Here is a 13440-nt window from a genome sequence, read left to right as displayed (position 1 = left end):
TGAAATATAAAATGTTTGTTCTTTTCACAGAATTAATTTTTTAATGCCCCATTGCCCATCTCTGTCACTTCCACCTTCATTGAATTGTGTGTGAGGAAACTTATCATAGATTTACTTATAAAATACTCTTTCTAAGCCTCAGGACAACAAATAACCCACAGTCTCACTTGTGCCCTGCTGGGAAGAAATCAGAAAGTGCCGTAGGAATGGTATCCTGACTTGAATGCGGCTCTGGTAAAGACTCCATGACCTCTGTGCAAGAGCTTCTGGGTATTTCTCAAATTGTTTTCTCTTTGTTGTCCTCTGTCTAATTAGGACGGGCCCCATGAGACATCATCTAGTATTATTACTCAGATGGGAGCTAAAGACAAAAATACAATAATTAGGAATCGAGATGTATATGCAAGACCCCTGGGATCTCAGCTGCAGGAAGCTTCTCGCACGCTATCCTAGCCAGACTCCGGAAAGGATCTAACAAGTATGTTCTCTGTTCGCATGTATCTGTCAAATCTACAAAAGTAAGAAACATGAACTGTCTGTTAAGTCAGCTATTCTTTCTTTCTACTCTAAGACTGCTCAGTCAAGCTCCCCCTTGTGGCTGGTAACACTGGAACAGCAAGAAAAAATTTTTGCCATTTATCTGCAAAGTCAATTTGGTATGTATTCAGTTTCGATTAGTGGGAAGTATATTTCTTTGATTGGCAATCACATACATTTAGTTAAATGATTGCTAAGGAACCCAGAACAAGAATGGTATCTGAGAATATGTCTATCATCACTGTGCTGTTTTCTTGAGCACTGACTTGTGAACTCCAGAGCCAAAAGTATGGTCATATGAGGGTTCCTCCAAAACCCCTAGAAACAGAATGTAGCATTCATAGGGAAATAGCATTTTACAGTGTGCAGACATAGCAGGGAGTCTGAAAACAGAGGTAATTACTGCACATCAAGCAGGAAAATTCTAAAGTGTCAGATTTGTTTCTCATGGGCGTCTAGTTAAGATACAAGCTGTCACTCAACGAGATGTGCTGTTTTGTTTGTCAGTAAAAGAGCAAAACTTGAATTTTCAAGAATGTCCGTTTTCTATCTCACGATTTGTAGGATCCTGGAGAAAAAAAAAGAGAGAGACAAAGTGAAATTGTTCTGTTCCTTGCAGGTTTTGAATTGCATTTTAGAATTTCAGGTGTTTCTTAACAAAGTTGGATTGCTTCTGGTAGAACAGCATTGGCAAACTGCCACTGACACAACCAAATTGGCCATCGGAACAAGGCTGAAAGTCATAAAACATCTGCCTGTGCAGAGACTGAGCTGCTCTAGTTATTGAATCATAAGAGAGCATACCCCTGTCCTGCCAGTTTAAAATCACGTAAGTAGCTTTCCTCTATGCTTTGGCTTCATATTGATCCATTTTATCAAAAGTTTTATTAAAAGCTATTGTCTTAGTGCAAACCAAAATCATTACCAAAAAAACAGACGAACAGAGAATGGCACTTCTCTGTTCAAAATGATGACCATGGCAGCGAAGGTAAAGATTATGCAGACAGAGGCAGACTCACAGTAGGGAAGTAAAACAGAGAGGGAAAACCACAAGAAGAAACAAGGAAGATTAGGAGCATCGTTTCCTCAAACAGGAAGCAAATCGAGACTATGAAATCGTAAACTGAATTAGTTTTGCCGATGTCATACAGAGTGCATATGAGCAAAATTGTTTTCATTTTTCTATTTCTAAATTTAAATTTATGTTTGTGACTGATACATAAAAACATAAAATTATAGACATTTGGTGAGTATTTGGTGTATGCATGATGTTAGCTCTGGGCATTCATGTCTGAATCCTGTTGTATTTAACATTTCCTTGTCCGTATAAAAATTTAAAATCCTTTCCTCCAGCTTTTCAATAGATTGAATGTGATTATTATTATTTGTTAGCGTTACACTACACCCACACTGTTGCATAGAGATGACACACTGGAGTGCTTTTCTTCTATCTAACGCTAAATTGATTTCTGGATCACGGACCTTACCCTTCATTTCTCTTTTCAACGTAATCTCCACAGTCACCTGGTAACCACTGTTCAATTGTGAGTTTCTGTGAGATCCAATTGTGTATAGTCCATGCATGAGAAAGATCATGGATGGTGTTTCTGGCCTTGGCCTATCGTATTTGGCATGGTAACCTTCAGTTCCATCTACTGCTTTCGTTTCGATTAATCCTTTGAATTAATTAAATATCAAGTGACATTTGACTGTGACCTGCTGCATTGAAAAATTCTTCTTCAACACTCTTTAAAGAAAGAGGTTTGCAAATCTGGATTCTGAGAATATTACATTGAAATAACTTCACAATGACTAAACCAGATAACTACTCTTCAGTAAATAATAAGGAAAAATAAAATAATACAGGAAAAGCAAATATTTTGTTTTTGAACTATTCTCAGTACAATGAATGCTGCATAACTCAAAAATTTTGAATTGAGAAATTGAAAACCCTGAAAATTACTCCACAAATCTTAACAAGCATTTTATTTAGATTCAAAGTCAATAAGAGAAAATACAACAATACAATATGTTAAATTTACAATCAAGGACAGTGTCGCTTTTAATCATTTAAAAATATTAATAGTCATCTTGTTTTAAGTAAAATAATACATTTTTGGAAAAGTAATATAAAATGCTTTAACCTTAGAGTAATGAAAATTTCATAGTTAGTGTCAAATTGACTACTGACTTGATTTGTTTAACAAAAGGCACTCATGGAAGAAACAAGATGGAATAATGTAATTCATTGGCCTAAAGATTTGTTCAAAACAGTTGGAAACACTGGCAAAATGAAGTAACAAGCACATGTATACTCCATACATCAAATATCACTTCAGTCTAAATTCTACAGTGGAGTCTATCAGCACAGATAAATGATAATTACAGTGTGGTTCTATGACAGCATAGAATTCAGTGTGTGATTGTTAACTCCCTTGTGAAGGCATGCACGGTGACAGTATTTGACAAAGGAAAAGTAGATATAGACAATTACATAGGGCCATTGGAAAACATTTAAAAATCTGTGGGATACGATCTTTAGAAAAAAAGCATAATCCCCAGGGCCAAAGCTTTGACAACTTTTTAACCTTGAAGTATTTCCTTTGAGATCTTATTTATTAAATATCTGTGATGTCTTCCTGGATTTATTTATTTATTTATCTTTTTTTGTTGTTGTTTGCTTGCTCACTTGTTTGATCATGTTTTAGTGGATAAATGTAACAAAATGAGCTGCCTCCTACAAAGCTGGTATAAACTGCAAGGCACTCTATGCTCTGTTTTGAATAATTGAAAGAGAAGCTGGACAGAATCAAGATGCTCAAGTTGATGCTAAACTTGATGATGCTCAAGTACATCATTTGCATTTTGAGAATGAGATTAGAATATTTCAGAAAATGAGATTTTGGTGATTGTTGATTTAGATGCATATAGATATTATTCACTTTTTGTCTGATGCAACTAAACCTGTGGCTATGTAATAAAGCTCTTGGCTGTTGTATACAAGGCCTTGGGTTCAATCCCCAGCACTGCACAATAAAGAAACAAACAAAGAAATTAGTCGACGGTTGATTAAGGCTTTAGATATTCAAGTAACATGAATAAAATATCTAGTAAAAGTATTAACAAGATTAATAAAATTATGTCAGGGTAGCAAATAATCTGAGCAGCAATGTGTAATCAATCAAATGTGTAATTAAGAGAGTGAAAAGTTTTTAACAGAATGAATAGCTCTTGAATTATTTGATAAGGCAATTAATGAAGTCTGTTGATTTGCCATGACATATCAATATTACTGTAAAAGTCTTAATGAAGCCACCATAGTGTGGCTATGTATGATAAGTGATTTCACGTGTGTTGTCAGTTTGAAACGGCTAATGCTGAAGAACATTTGTCACATAGTTAGCCTATAAACGGCCTGAAACCCTAAAGCTTGTGGAAGAAAAATAAATGGACTTCTTTTTTCAAATATGACATCTTTTTAAAATTGAAACAGTTTTATAACAATATGGAGTCACATTTCCTAAATTCTCATCAACATAATCAAATCTCAGTCAATTTATTAGAAAACAGAATTGTCTGTTTTCTTCATAAATAAATCCATCATGTAGCAAAATAACATGCCAAAATATCTGGTAGCTGAATCACACATGGAAAAAGTCTTAAGCAGGAGAATTTGTCAATATCTTCATAACATGTGCTATGTTTTGTGTAGAAGCCAAGATACGCTATACTTTTGACAACTGCTAAATTTTTAATTTAAATTTCTGGTTTATTTTACTAAATCATTTTAGGTTTTGTAAGTCTGTGTATGTGGTGTATACGCATGCCTGAATGTGTGTTGGCACATGCATATGTGACTGCCTGCACGGGAGTGAGAGGGCCAGAGGTTAATTCCTGGAATCTTCCTTGCCCATTCCCTACTTTATTTACTGAGGTGGAAACTCCCCCTGGTTTCAGTGAGTTCACCAGATCAAATAGTCCAGCTTGCGAACTTGCACCAGGGATCCCTTATCCCTGACTCGAAAGGATTACAAGTGGGCTGCATTTTTCACTTGGCTTTCATGGGAATTGGGGATGTAAACCCAGGTCCTTCTGATTGTGCGAGGAAGTAGTTGCCCATTGAACTGTCTCCCCAGCTGCTGAAACATTTCACTTTAGCCACAATATCGTATTGCTTTTCTTAAGATCTGTGCAAACTTAGATCCTAATTTTGGATCCTTTCTATTACCCCTTGTAGCCCTAGATTGCAGGGAGGATGAAAGGTTTTGCTTATAAAGATGCTTTGTATGTCAACTAGAAGGACCATAACAAAAGAACTACAAACATGGTGGCTTGTAAGTAACAGAAATGTATTTCTAGCAGCTCTGCAGGCTGACAAGTACAAGATGAAAGGAGCAGCAGGGTAAGTGAGGACTCATTCTAGGCCATAGCCACCTGGCTTCTTAGAGCAACCTCACAAGTAGAAAGGGTGAAAACCTTTCTGGTTTTTGTTTTTGTTTTTAAATATAAGGATACTGTGGTCTTCTCTGTTCTGTTCTCAGAATCTAATCAACATCCAAAGGTCCTGCTTCTGAACACCATCACCCTGGGGGGCTTAGGACTTGGACTTATGAATGTAAGCAGAAGTGAAGCCTGACACACAAACTTTCAGACCACTGCACTTGGAAAGCAAGCAAGAGGGCAGATAATTAGGTCAGCATGGATAAGCTATGTCTAAGTTTTCTCCTTCCAAACCTACAGGCATATTTCTGTTGACCACTTCTCCAAACTTGTGATTTTCTACTTGGGGGAAAAAACTATTTTTAATCTCCATAGTCTTATGAATACCCCCCTCAATCCTAAAAAGTTCATCTTTGTTTCTTTCCTCATTGTGCATCAGCCATGGGGGTCTTCAGTCTCGCTTCTGGCGTATGCAGCTACAGTACAGGAGGCAAAAATAACCTGGATGAGGTCAGAAAGCAGAGACACGACTTTGAAAACAAAACCCTCATTCATTCCCTTATGGATTCATTCATCCAACCACCAGATATATGTTAAGACCTTATCTTCTGAGGTCTCATCCAGGACATCTGAGCGATAACCAAAAATAGCGCTGCATATTCAAGTGTGGATGAAAGGAGCCAACAACCACAGAGATCCTGGGGCTTTGCACAATGGCGCAGTGTGACTGCTGAAGTCTTTCACTGCTTCCCTCCTCTTCCTGACCTGCCGACCTTGTTCTTCTGGAGGCCACTGTGACCGGTGACTCACAATGGAAATGTGCTGAATTATACTAATGTCAACCTCAGACAACCTTGAAATCCTGTTTTCTAATTTAATCTCCCCTTTCCTCCACTGCATTTCTTGTCCCACTTGAATAATAGCCATCCTGAGATGGGCAGAAGTCAACAGTCCTACACAGGTGCAGAAACTTTCACGAACCTGGCTGTTAATCCCATTCATCATTTCCATCTAAGCTTCCACAGATCCCTGGCCTTTCTGTGCCATTACTAATTTATATCCTCTCTGGAACTGTCAGGAACAACTGGATAGTGGCTTATCTGATCCTTTCTCTTCTCTATCTGAGCATTCATTCAACACTGTAGAAGTTTTGTCCACATAATAAATTCCCATCATGTAGTAGTGGAATGACTCTGATCACCTGTTTAAAGATTCATTTCTTTTTAATTGTGTGTATATATGGGTGTCTATTTGTAGGTATGTGCGTGTGGACAATGGTACCCATGGAAGCCAGAAGAGAGGGTCTGATTACCTGGGACTAGATGTAAGGTAGTTGTGAGATATCTGATGTTGGTGCTGGAAACCAGATTTGGGTCCTGCGCATGACTAATCCATACTCTAAAACACTGAGTTCTCTCCCCAGCCTTTTGCTGCATTCTTACTGAGAAAGTGTCTTAGTTAAGGTTTTTATTGCTGTGAAGAGACACCATGACCATGACAACTCTAACAAAGAAAACATTTAATTGAGGTGTTTTGCTTATAGTTTCAGAGGTTCCATCCATTATCATCATGGTGGGAGGCATGGCAATGCACAGACAGATGCAGTGTTGTAGCTGAAAGTACTACATCTTGTAAGTAACAAGAATTCAACCAAAAGTTACCCTTAGAGAAGCTTGAGCAAAGGAGACTTCAAAGCCCACCCCCACAGTGACACACTTCCTCCAATAAGGCCTCCTAATAGTGCTACTCACTTTGGGGAACATTTTTTTTTTCAAACTACCACAGATGGTGATTTGTATGAGAAAAATCAAAGGAAATAGCAAATTAAAAATGGAATCCAGTATTGGTAATTGATAGAACATTGTTAACTTCCCTGTTTCACAATAAATAGGGTGATGGCAGAACAGAGCACACAGTGAAAAATAGTACTCAAGGTGTCTCCTGTGGTCACCTGGGACTAGTTGCTCTTAAAAGGTAAACTTCTAGGAGACCATAGAACTACTGTTGGAAAATATTTTAAGACAAGTAAAAGACATAAGGCTCTGGGAATGTCCTTTGATTGTGAGATATTTGATTGCACTGTGAAACTCCCAGAATGTGTTAATAGAATTAACCTTGGGTGAGGGAGGGTAGCCAGTGACTAGTTGCCAACAATTAGCTATAGAATGTACAGAGGACCTGGGAAGTTGAACTGGGACACACATAGGAAGTAGTAGGGAGGGAAGTGGAGATTCTCGGGTCTTTTTGGCTTTGGATGGAAAGAGAGATGCTCTCTTGCTGGGTCTCTGGCCAAAAAAGGTCAGCTGATGACTTCTTGGCCTCTTTGTAATAGCAGGTTTTCACCCCAATATCTGACTTCTGAGTCTTTATTGGCAAATAGAATTATAGAGACTTAGTTAAAACCTACATTTGTTGGACATGACAAGCAAAACAGCAAGGACAAGACTCTGGAGGGTTGGCTCATGCTTGGAAATTGCAAAAGGACCTCAAGCTCGCAGATGCTGCAGATAAATTGAGAGGTCAGCAGATTTGGTGAGCCACCTGGGAAACTGGAGAGTTAAGTAATATTTAAAAAAATTTTTTCCTACATTAAGAATGGGAAAAATTACAATGCAGAAAGTTAGAACTCTATGTAGTGCTACAGTGGATGATTTGAAAATGGAAAAAAATAAATGAAGAGATAATCAACTTAAGATAGGATTGACATAATTATATCCTTCCTACCAGTTTGGTAATTCATATTTTATCCTTTAAAATCATTTGATAGCCGGGCGGTGGTGGCACACGCCTTTAATCCCAGCACTCGGGAGACAGAGGCAGGCGGATCTCTGTGAGTTCGAGGCCAGCCTGGTCTCCAAGAGCTAGTTCCAGGACAGGAACCAAAAGCTAGGGAGAAACCCTGTCTCAAAAAAGATAAAAAAAACAATAAAATAATTTGATAACTGTGCCAAATATGGAAAAGTTGATTGATAAGATGCAAGCTTTAGAAATACTGTTGATGTGGGTTCTTTCTTCCTCTCAGTGAAGAAGAGATGAGGAAGAGAGTCACTATGAGTTACCCTGGAAAATATAAATTATCACACTGGTTTGAGTATGTATGGTTCACTGGTATATGCATTATCCTATTAGCTAAGGTCGTGTCACATTGCTATCCAATGAGCCTGAATGGCACATAACCCACATACTGTGAGGGTATACAAGGGGCTCTTTATGTCCACGCAGTGTGTCTGCAGACAAAAGGCAGGAAGCAGGCAATGCCCTGAGATTTGACACTAATTGAGTGTCTACAGTTCGCAGGGACTCTGTTATGGGTCCTCTAGTGTTCCAAGGACTTAGGTATGCTCAAATAACCTCAGGAGGTGTTGGCACCTCTCATGTTCTCTGTCTCTTCAGATGACACCATCTGAACAGAGACTTGTAAACAGAGACTGAGCTTTCAATTTCCTGTCTTTCAGACCCAAATAATCAAATGGAAACTATATTAATTAAAGCATTGTTTGACCAGTGGCTCAAGTGCAAGCTAGTTCTTACATCTTAAATAACACATTTCTGTTCATCTATATATCACCACCAGGCTGTAGTTTACCAGTAATATTCTGGCATTGGTCTCCCTCCGTGAATACATGGAGACTCCTAGACTCAGTCTACTTGCTTGGGTATGGGTTCCATCACAAAGACTAGGCCTTATCTTATATCAGATATTGGCTGGTTGTACTTACAAGCTTTGCACCACTATTACACCAGCATATCTTGCAGGCAAGCCACTCTTACAAAATGAAGGGTTTTAATCTGAGTTGTTATTTAGCTTTATGCACAATAGATTTCTATATTAAAGACAATAGCCTTTAGGGATGAAGGACCTATATAGACTAGACTTCTCTGTGTTGAAGGAATTGTGTAGGTGTTGTTTTCAGAGACCTTACTGTCAAAGAATGGAGTAGAACTCTGCCACCAGAATCAACTATAAATTCACTGAGAGTCATCAAGGTTGTTTCAGGGTCAAATTTTGACACTCAGTAGTCAGGGCTTAGACTGTTGAACCAATGGACTAAGCAACAATCTCAACTGAAAGTCTCTAATCTCTTGTTCGTATCAGTTATAGAAATGTAGGTCTCAAAGTAGAGGATTGAGACCATCACAATAAAGCTGCACAACTTCAAGAAATTGACAGTTTACAGTTCCAGAGCCACTTAAATACAAAGGAAAAGAAGTCACTCTAAAGACGGAGTCTGTCACATTTCTGGATTTAATGTTCTGAATTTTCTGCCTAGTGTTCCCGCAAGGGCCTGCAGACATTTAGCAGCACAATTGTGCCTTGCAGAAGTAACTAGATGTGTTAGTTACAGAACACCATCTCTGAACCAATTAATCCTGGAGATCAAAAGCATCCTCACAGCCTGCTGTCAGAACGAGGGTATACAGAAGTGCACTGATGATGTAGTTTGGGATTGGTGACATTTCTCTAATGATACAATGGAGTTCCCAAATCCAACCCAAAATTATTTCTCAGCTCTGAAATGTATAGTTGGAATGGGCATACTTAACAATGATTTCTTTACTTGAGGAAGGAGAGAAGTTATGGTTAGAAGGGCAATTGCAGGTCATTGAAAACACCCCTACACAGGGAGCAACACTGTGGTACTGGAACAGGGCCAACTATAACACCATGAAGGAGCTGAAGGAAGTGGAGGTGTTGATTCCCATTAATTCCATATTTACCTTGTCTGCTTCACTAGGAGGAAGACTTCATTGTACCAGAACACAGTTTAATTTTATAATAAGTAGTAATTGCAATAAGAGTACTAACAGAGCTGGGATTGATTGTTGGTGAAACAATAAACACGTTCCATCACCTGCTGAAGTTCTCCCTTAGTTTGGCAGGAGCAAGAATTTCTAATTTTCCAAAGTTTCTAATGTCTGCATTGTGCTTTACCTTCTACAACAAATCAAATGCTTTATATGCCAACTCCCTTGGTGACTATTATTCAAAAGTGTTATTGGTTACTGTGGTTTACATTATAGCTCTATAGAAATTTGAGTTTGCTATACATTGAATCAAAATTTGCTTTTCAGCTTCAATTTTAATTCTATTCCTCAATGGCCATGTGTATTTAATATTGTTTCTGATATTCTTGAAATTCTATTTTCATGATTAATGATCTGTGATAATGTACTTCACTATCAAATCTTTAAGAAAGAGAGCATTACTGATATGACTATCTTATCTAAGTTTAGTAATACTATCTGAATATCCTCATGTAAGTTCTGTGAATATTGTATTAATTAAAATTAAAAACCTTGCTGTTTTTTTATATTGAGTCTCCACATCATGAAGTGTGATAGTTATTTATTATTATCTAAGAAAAATAATATGTAAACCATTATTTAAATGAATAACTTTGAGAAAATCAAACAGTTAAATATGGAAAGAAATATGATACTTATTAAAAAATATGGCCACTGAGATGGTTTTCTTGACAAATGTTTACTGCACAAGCCTGTCAATCTGGGTTCTATTTTTTGAAACCATGTAAAAGTGAAAAGAGAGAAACAAAGCCACAAAGTTACACACATATGCACAAACAGACACACACACACACTCATAAATAATGAAGATAAAAAATATAAAAATGTATTGCATAAACAATAATAATAGTATGTTACTTTTGACCTAGCACACATACAAAAATATAAATAATTTAAGACAAAATAATAAAGATTAGGTGTCACCATATCTGAGCATAATCTGAAAACATTTTTGCTAGTATTTATACCTTATGATGTTACATGTTTCAAAGGATTTTTATTTTTAAAATTATTTTATTGGGCTCAGCACTTGAGAGGATTGGTACTCTTTCAGATGACTCGGATTTAGCACTTGAGAGGATTGGTACTCTTTCAGATGACTCGGATTCAATTCCTAGCATCCACAGGGGCTCTCAGTCAGCTGTAATCCCAGCTCCAGAAGACCTTCCACACTCTCTCTGCCCTCCAGAAGCACAAGAAACTCAAGTGTTGCACAGACATACATATAGTGAAACACCCATATACACAAAATAAATTAAAAGGTTTTGTACAATTTTGGTCAAAAATCTTCAAACCCTATGAAAAAAATTGTATGGAGAAGCTTACACTAGAAATAGAATATATTTTTCTATATCAAGATGTGCAAGAATAAAGCAATTCTCCAAAATGATACCTAAATATCAACAAAGGCTGCTAAAGAACGTTTGCACTTATCGTGACTGCGGAGCCACTATGGGGTTACCTAGTGCTGAGGAAATTCCCAGGAATCCACAAGGATGACCCTAGCTAAGACTCATTGCAATAGTGGAGAGGGTGCCTGATCTGGTCTTCCCCTGCAATCAGATTGGTGATTACTCTGTCATCTTTGAACCTTAATCCAGTAACTGATGGGAATATAGGCAGAGATCCACAGCCAAGCACTGTTTTGAGCTTCAGGAGTTCAGCAAGGAGAAGGAGGAGCTATGATAATATGAGGGAAGGGATCAAGACCGATGATGGGGATACCCACTGAAACAGCTGACCTGTAGGAGATCATGAACTCTAGACTGACAGCTGGGGAGCCTCCCTGGGACTGAACTGGTCTCTCTGCCTGGGGGTGACAGTAGTGTGGCTTGGTCTGTTTGAGTGGTCCTTGGCAGTGGGCTGGGATCTATCCCTGGTCCATGAGCTGACTTTTTGGAGCCCATTCCATATAGTGGAATTGCTTTACTTAGCCTTGATGCAGGGGGACTTGCTTGATCCTGCCTTAACTGGGTGTGCCAGGCTTTGTTGACTCCCCATGGGAGGCCTTACCCTTTCTGAGGAGAGGATTGGGGGCTGGGTGGAAGGGAAGGGGAGGAGTGGAGGGAGGGAGTACTGTGGTTATTTTATAAAATGAATAAAAATTAAAAAAAATGCTTACACTCTCTCTGCAGATCTCCTTGTGCCATGGAGCCAATGTGCCTGTGGGAAAGGATGGGGCAGGCAGGTCAATCTTTGTTTTGCTTTGTTTTTGTCCTTCCCTCCTTTTTCCCTACATAAGAAGCTGAGTAGACAAGTATTCCCCCAGGCTAGTTTAAGGTTCAGTTTGGTAGAGTGCCTGTCAATCATACACAGAGCACTGAGATTAGGTGGCTGGAAAGATGGCTCCGCAGTTAAGAACACTAACTGCTCTTGCAGAGAACCCAGGTTCAATTCCAAGCACCTACATGATGGTTCACAATCTTCTGTAACTCCAGATTTAGGTGATCAAATGCCCTCTTTTGGCATCTGTGGGCACCAGCCATGCACATAGGACCCAGATATACATGCAGGCAAACCACTCACATTCCTAAAATAACAGCAATAAATAAAGATGTGTTCGCCACACAGCTAAAATGAAAATGAGAGAAAGAGGACATGTTTAATGAAAAAATGTGATACCATAAAAATATTTTCTTTTCACTATTCTAACTTTAAAATCCATATTTCTTGTCAGCCATTTATAAAGAAGGTCTTTATGGTTTAGAGTTTATGGAAACCAAGTTTTTAAAAAAGTGTTTTCCAAAAATCATGGCTATTGCTTGCCAGCAACTGATAAAAGGAAGATTTTCTTTTTACATCTTTCTAAGGTAATAATTATAGATACTATGCTCTTTCATCAATAAAGAAGATGGTACTAAGGAAAAAATTCTATTCAAAAATTTCTAAGATTTCAAATTGACTCTTTGCATTCTGCCTGTGAAATTTGGTTAACTAAGCAGCAGCTAGTGTTGGAATGAGGACGGTTGCAAAAACTGAAGCCCTGAATCGAGTCCATTGTGCCAACTCAGTCTTTTCGGGGCGGGGGCATCTCTCTGACTTTGATTTCCTTTTTACAGCGGGAATATGTGCACCTCTGGAGGCACTGCCTGCTTTGACCAGATCCTAACTGCCTGTGCAGGAGTCTGTGAACATCTCTGCAGGAGATCTTTGTTGTCCTCTTGGACTCTTGCTGGGAAAATAATCTGTTCTCCACTAAATCCAGCACCAGAGCACACTGCCATTATAAAAAAAACTTCCTTTCACTTCTGGTTATTTCCCAGCTTTCACAGTCTGGCATTATCTTCGTTAATAAAAAGTGATCAATAACAAACAAAGCAACAACAAAATGGACAAAGAATTTGACTTTAATTTTGTTTGTTTATTTAGTTATTAAAGATTTCTGTCTCTTCCCCGCCACCGCCCCCCATTTCCCTCCCCCTCCCCCAATCAAGTCCCCCTCCCTGGTCAGCCCAAAGAGCAATCAGGGTTCCCTGACCTGTGGGAAGTCCAAGGACCACCCACCTCCATCCAGGTCTAGTAAGGTGAGCATCCAAACTGCCTAGGCTCCCACAAAGCCAGTACGTGCAGTGGGATCAAAAACCCATTGCCATTGTTCTTGAGTTCTCAGTAGTCCTCATTGTCCGCTATGTTCAGCGAGCCCGGTTTTATCCCAGG

Source organism: Microtus pennsylvanicus, chromosome 1 (assembly GCF_037038515.1).
Source record: "Microtus pennsylvanicus isolate mMicPen1 chromosome 1, mMicPen1.hap1, whole genome shotgun sequence".
NCBI classification, from domain to species: domain Eukaryota; kingdom Metazoa; phylum Chordata; class Mammalia; order Rodentia; family Cricetidae; genus Microtus; species Microtus pennsylvanicus.
Note: the sequence above shows the minus strand (reverse complement) of the source record.